The following is a 6,185-nucleotide window of genomic DNA, read 5'->3' as shown; positions in this document are numbered from 1 at the left end:
CAACGCTCTTTGCTGCTGGAGATCAGAGGTAAGGACAGAGACAAAGGACTCTTAATGCAATGTGTAGTGTTTCAGAATACATGAGGTTGTATTTATAAACCAGATCTACAGAAAAACAGATTAGAGGAGTGCCAACAAAAGAAACAGTGTTCCAGGTCGGTACACTGCCCGCTCTCTGTAAGAGAGATGCAATTTACTCTGCTGCTTGGTGCAGTTCAGAGCTATGTGCATCTAAACGTGGTTAAAGTTTCCAGGGGTACTGACTAGAAGCATCACAAAACTATCTAGTGCGGGAATAACACATTTTGCCAAAAGAAAAACTTCTGTGAAGACTGGCGTGCAAGTTACCACTGAATGATTACTGGGAGAAACTTAAATTTCTCTGAGTTTCTCTTGCATCTCTTAAGGAAAATTCTCTCCACTAATGAGACACAACAATTTCCTTGGACTTTCATGTGTGTACTGATGTATTATTGCCTTAAGGAAAAAGGCACGGCATAAATAACGGCATTACAATGCAATGCACACTCTAGAGCATTGTAATCACAGACACAGTTGTAACAGCAGGTCTATGTTGTCCCGTTAAGTAGAGATCTGTAATTCAGACCATGCAGAATTGAGTGTGGTTTGTACCCCTCAGCATCATAAATCTAAGGTGGGAGTTTTACTCTTACATTGCAACTTTCTTCACTGTGGTGATTGCCATCAACTGCAAGGATAAGCTCCTACATCAATTCAGTGCTAATAGGACTCCCTGGGTATCATCACCCAAGTGTCTCTGGCCAATTAAAGTTTTCACTTAGTGGATCCAGCATAAATATTCTTTAATACCAATTAGCACAATCCGTTCATCATGATGATAGTTTTACAGTTGTGCCAGCATTTGCAGACCTTGGAATACATACAGTACAGAGAAAACCCCCCAGCCCGAATGAAACATCATCTTGTTTTGAAATAGCGTCCTGATATTTTTACATGTAATGTTCTATCAGAGAGTGAAAGAAAGCTCCAGGATAGATGTTCAATTAAATCTCTTGTTTTCATTTCATAAAGACTGCAGACATATATTTTAGATAGTTCTGCTGTGCTCTATTACTAGGAGAAAAATATATTATTAAGGTTATTTAAAGAAAGTATCTCTTCCCTTTAAGCTAGTGGTACTGGGAGGGTTTGGGGGTACTTTTTCAGCCCCAACAATATTAATTCCCCCAAACAAGATTGTAATTACAGTGTAAAGGAGAAAAAACAGATTTGTGGTTTGACAACAGTGAAGGCAATAATCCTAACAAATAGAGGACAGAGCCTAATAAAAAACAGTTATGATTTTTGCCTTGCCCCTGACTATGTAATTTCCTTGTTCTATCTGTGGGAGGACACACATTGCCTGAGCTGCTCCTGAGGCTCTCCAAAGCCATCTTTCACTCTTACATTTCAGCAGCAAGCACTTACAGCAAACTTTCATTCCATATAACAGCTATGTATTACCTAAGAAACATCAGCTGCAAGATTGTTCAGTGTGATTCCTGGAACATAAAAATGATTGTTTTTCATTGAAATGTTCTGGTCCAATTTAACCCACCGAGACCAGCAAATAGCAAGTGTCTGAAATAAATCATTTTCAGATGACAGGAGAAAAGTACCGGGAATTAGGAATCAGAGAATATTAGTTCTTGCTCAGCCACTGGCTGCCTACAGGACTTTGGTCAAACTGCTTTCTTTCTCATGTTTTCCTTCCCTGTTCTCGCTACTTCAATTACAAGCGTTCTGTTTGGGTTTGCACAGATGGTGGCACAGTGCAATTCCATCCAAGAAAGGGCACATCTACAAAAGCAGTCAGGTTTCCTCTCTCATTAACTTCACCAGTCCTGTGTTGTCGTGGGGTTTGTCGGGGTTTTTTAAGGATGAACATCAGCTGCTGAAACCATGTATTTTTATTTTGGGAAAAAGTAATTTTCTGGGGTTTGAACTTGCTGTGGGTGCAGCAAGATGCATGTGGACAGGGATGCTCACAGCTCCTGTGCAAGCAGCTGGGAATAGCTGCCAGCAGCAGCTGACGCTTACTCCTCCCCAAGATATTTCCTTGTCCTGGACACACCTCACCACAACCAAGAGGGGGGTTCCTTCACCTGACTTCCAGAAAACACTGTTTACATGGCCTAGACATAATTCAAATATGAATTTGGTAGAAGAATTACAAGGAGGGTGGAAAACAGCAAAGATGTGAAGTCTCCCTCACACTCAGATTACACTGGGATTTGTAGCCAGATAGGTTTTCAGCCTGCTGCAGTCATTACCACATTCTGAAGCCTCAGGTAATTTTCATCCATCACTGGATTTATTGAGACAGGGTGAATTTTTCTGCCTTTTCAAGGAATATGGCTGGGTCACTAGAAATGGTAAGTTCAGACTGGTCCATTTCAGCAGGCGACAGAAAGCCACTTTAGACACTTATCTGATGACAATCTCATACCTTGCTTGATAGAGTCAAATCAGATCAGAGCACAGCAGAAAGCAGAGTTCCTACTATACCAATAGAAAGGAAAAATCTACGTTTTCTAGGCCTTTAGTTGCTGCATAATCAGGGAGCCCCAACATTAGTCTGGGGAGTAGCGACGGAAAGGAGTGAGGGAGGAGAACTCTGCAGGGCAGGGAGCTAGCACAGAGTCGGGTGCCAGGGAAGGAGGAAAGAGCCTTGCAGCAGGTGAAAATGATTAGGGAAGAGACTGTGACCTATCCTGCACAAGTTATTAACATTTGTTCCCAGATGGCTTTTATTAATAAAATTGTGGCCTAATTATGCCACCACACTTGAATTTTGTTTTACTTTCTGTGCTTCTGGGACAGGAAGCAAAATATATTCAGGAGAAATGAGAAGATGATCCTGGAGACAAAAATCCCTGGCACTTTTAAAGATATATTAACCAACACAGTAGCAACTTTGCTCATGGGAAAGCAGACAAAATTGCAAAAACATGGAGACAGAGACTGGAAAAAGAGAAGAAACAGAATTAAAGAAAGAACAGAGCAATGTGGAAGAAATGAAGGACACAGTGCAGCTTCTTAACTTGTAAGGGAGAAGTGTTATTGTCAAATACTGTGCATGGCATGTAGGAACAATGAATACTTTCTAAATCCTGTACAGATGCATGAAGGGTATAGAAATGTCTGCCAATATAGCCTTTCCTAAAAGATTCATCCATCCAGGGCAAAATTATGCAAGCAGCCTCACAAAAGCCTGCTCTACAGAGGCCAGTTTTCTCCCCTCCTGTCCTCTGGTATGGCTAGAACAAGAAGAAAACCTGGGAAAAAAGCGGCTTTTTTTGTTTCCAGCAGTGCAGTACATAGGCCTTAATTTATGAAGACTCGTTCTGAATAGTCCTACTGTAACCTCAATGTACCCGCCAAAGCTGAGAAAGTTTGAAAACACTGCAGGCTGAAGATGTCCTCTTGTTTTTGCATTTTATTTATTTTTAGTTTTCAGGTTGCTTTTAAAAAGCCTTGTGTTACTGTGGTTATAACTGTGATAGCCAGAGGACATGGGGGAGCTAAAATTTTCAGGTCTTTACTGGTAAAACTAGCACAATGGGAAAAAGAAGAAAATCTTCCTGGCGTACAACCCCTTCCTATCTGCTTTTTCCGACCATAGGGGTTGGTCTAATAAAAGATTCTACTCCCACTCACAAACCTTATCTCCCTGGCAAAAGGATTGTAATTCATTTACAGCTCTAAGGGCCTTATACTACTATTTATTTTAATGCTGGAACAATCTTGAACAATATGCCTCTGTATTTGATAGTCTGAATTTGAAGCACTAAAGGCAATTTGTGACATAACTCACTCAGGCTTTTTTTTCCTTTTTTGGTCCCAAATGCATAGCTTAACTCACATAATCAGAAAGTGGATTTATAGAACCCATTGCAGCTTTAGTACTTGAAGAAGCATGAGCAATTTAGGAAAAGGTAGTAGATAAAAACACTGGAAATTTTAGAAAATGTTCATCCCTTCCTTACTGAAATATACTTGCCTTGCCTGAGGCATCCTTCCTAGAGAAAGAAAAAAAGGAAAAAAACAAGCTGCATTAAGATTTAACTGCAGGATTGAATTTAATTTTGTTTTATCACATTTGTACGCAGGAAATGTATAAGAATAACTAGTTCTTCCTGCAAAAGGTATCATCAGAACATTGTCTGACACGTTTGTAATAGTTTATGCAAAGACTGGGGAATGTGATGGGGAATGCTGTGTCCCAGCAGTTGTAAGCGTTGCTAAAACCCAGTATAAAATAAACTATTGCTAGTTAAAGTATTTGAGAAGACCAGCTTAAAGCACATTCATTGCTGCTCGGGCAAGAACAGCTCCTCTGTGAACATGAAAGAAGAATTTTGCTCATCTGTAGTACGTAGTCATAAATTATTTACATTTGGGCTGGAATCATGTCCCAATTTGGTTTTATGAGAGTATTAAGCATGTTTTTGATACTGGATAAGTAATGAAAACCAACAAGTAATGAAAGCCAACAATATTAAGGACACAGCAATACATCCTAAGTACCTGCTGCTACACTAGATGAATACCTTGGCAGACATGGATAATGGAGAGAGAGACTTCATAGATTCGGCTGTCATTTTCTTGTATCAGCTTACCTTCTAAACCTGTCTGGAAAAGAAAGGGAATAAACTGCTGTTTAACATGCATGTAAGAAAATTTGTTCTGATGTTTATGGCCATGTAAGATTGAAGGATTTATTTTGGGTTTATTATTAGCATAACCAGAAACATTGCACTACATCATATTGTGATAATAATCCTTGTTGTTACAGGGGCAAAATTCACAGCAGGGTAAATCCTTTCTTCACCTCCACTGGGACAAAGCCAAAACAATCATGTTCATAACAGATTTACTCTGGAGTTTCCATCGGGGTAAATGAAATCAGAAAACATTGCAAACATATGTATTATGGACAGTAATGGGTGCCAAGTGTAGAAAATGCAGCATTACCACTTGAACTCAGTTTTACCTTTCACAGTACTATTGGACTGCTTTTTTGCTCATGTCAGCTGATCAGAAGGCTAACATCCTGTAGAAAAAAAACAAAGTCAATTTTATATAACCAGTTTCTTTAAATCTGGATTTCCAGATTTCATGCTGCATCCAATGTGATTTCTTATGAGATCCAAAATCCAGTACCTTTTAAATCGACATTATTATAGTTGAAGCAAAAGTTAAATAGAGCTCCTAGGACTGGATTAGCATTTTTTCTGGCAAAGAGGTAAAATTATATTAACAGATTTTCCAAGGACTCTGATACATGAGCTTAGGGAGAAGGCAGACTGAGAAGCAGTCAGAACCTCCAGAGAAGTGGTTTGTCATCGCCTGGGTGGTGCTAAATGTACCAGCTTGTTTAAATAGCAAATGATTTTAAATATGAAAGGAGGCTTCTTCCAAGAATTGTTATATTGAGCATCACAAAATTGCTGTGTTTTTTTTTTTCTCCCAGAGAGCTAACCTCCATCTGTTTCTGAAAGAGCTTAGCATTCATGAAGTAAGAAATTATATTTCAGAGCATAGCTCTTTATCACTCACCAGTTAATGGGGCTAAGAAAAGATTTGAGTAGATTCTTCTGACTGCAGTGCAAGCTCTGAGGAAACAAAAGGAACTGCCTGGAGATGTTGTGAAGGCATACTTACCTGATTACAACTTAACCTGCACAGATGCACGGCTAGCTTCAGCATCAAGTCAGTGACAAAGAGCCAGGAAGGGTCCTTGCGTGTGTTCCAACAAGAGCATTTATTGCTTCTACACTGTCAAAGGTTACAGAGGCAAAGGCGAAAGAACAACGGCGAATCAGGGTTTTTATCCAGGGGTGGGGAAAAGGCAGGACTAGGGAACAGGGACCAGTGGGGGAGCTCTGGGGGAGTGACGAAGGATAGAGGCCAACAGCCAACCGGGAATTCAAACTGGCGTAGATTACCATAATAGAGCAATGCGTGCTGGGACAGGCTTGTTTCCCTCACCATGACCACTAAGTCTGTGGCACAAGAGAGTGCCTTACCAAGAGGCCTCTGTCCCTTGTGCTACAGGCCAGTGGGCCACCACACCTTCTTGGTTACCTGGCAGTCTCTGAGCAAATTGCTGCTTAGCAAAACTCTTCTCTGTTCTGCTAGAGGTTGTTAGTGAACACATT

At 40.3% G+C, this 6,185-nt stretch overlaps 1 long non-coding RNA gene across 2 annotated transcripts; it reads right to left on the bottom strand.

The window, feature by feature from the left end:
* Positions 1–200: 200 nt before the first annotated feature.
* LOC108447643 lies at positions 201–5,825 on the bottom strand. 2 transcript variants are annotated; one of them, XR_001863309.1, is made up of 4 exons: positions 5,689–5,825; positions 5,018–5,077; positions 4,575–4,656; positions 201–4,043 (listed from the first exon to the last, which is right to left on the bottom strand). It is a non-coding gene; the product is annotated as an uncharacterized LOC108447643 (long non-coding RNA). The 2 variants fall into 2 exon arrangements; XR_001863308.1 differs by having other exon boundaries at positions 201–4,656.
* Positions 5,826–6,185: the final 360 nt, after the last annotated feature.

Source organism: Corvus brachyrhynchos, unplaced genomic scaffold (genome assembly GCF_000691975.1).
Source record: "Corvus brachyrhynchos isolate BGI_N302 unplaced genomic scaffold, ASM69197v1 scaffold106, whole genome shotgun sequence".
Taxonomy (NCBI): Eukaryota; Metazoa; Chordata; class Aves; order Passeriformes; family Corvidae; genus Corvus; species Corvus brachyrhynchos.
The sequence above is the reverse complement of the archived record's forward strand: the minus strand, read 5'-3'. Positions and strand labels throughout refer to the sequence as shown.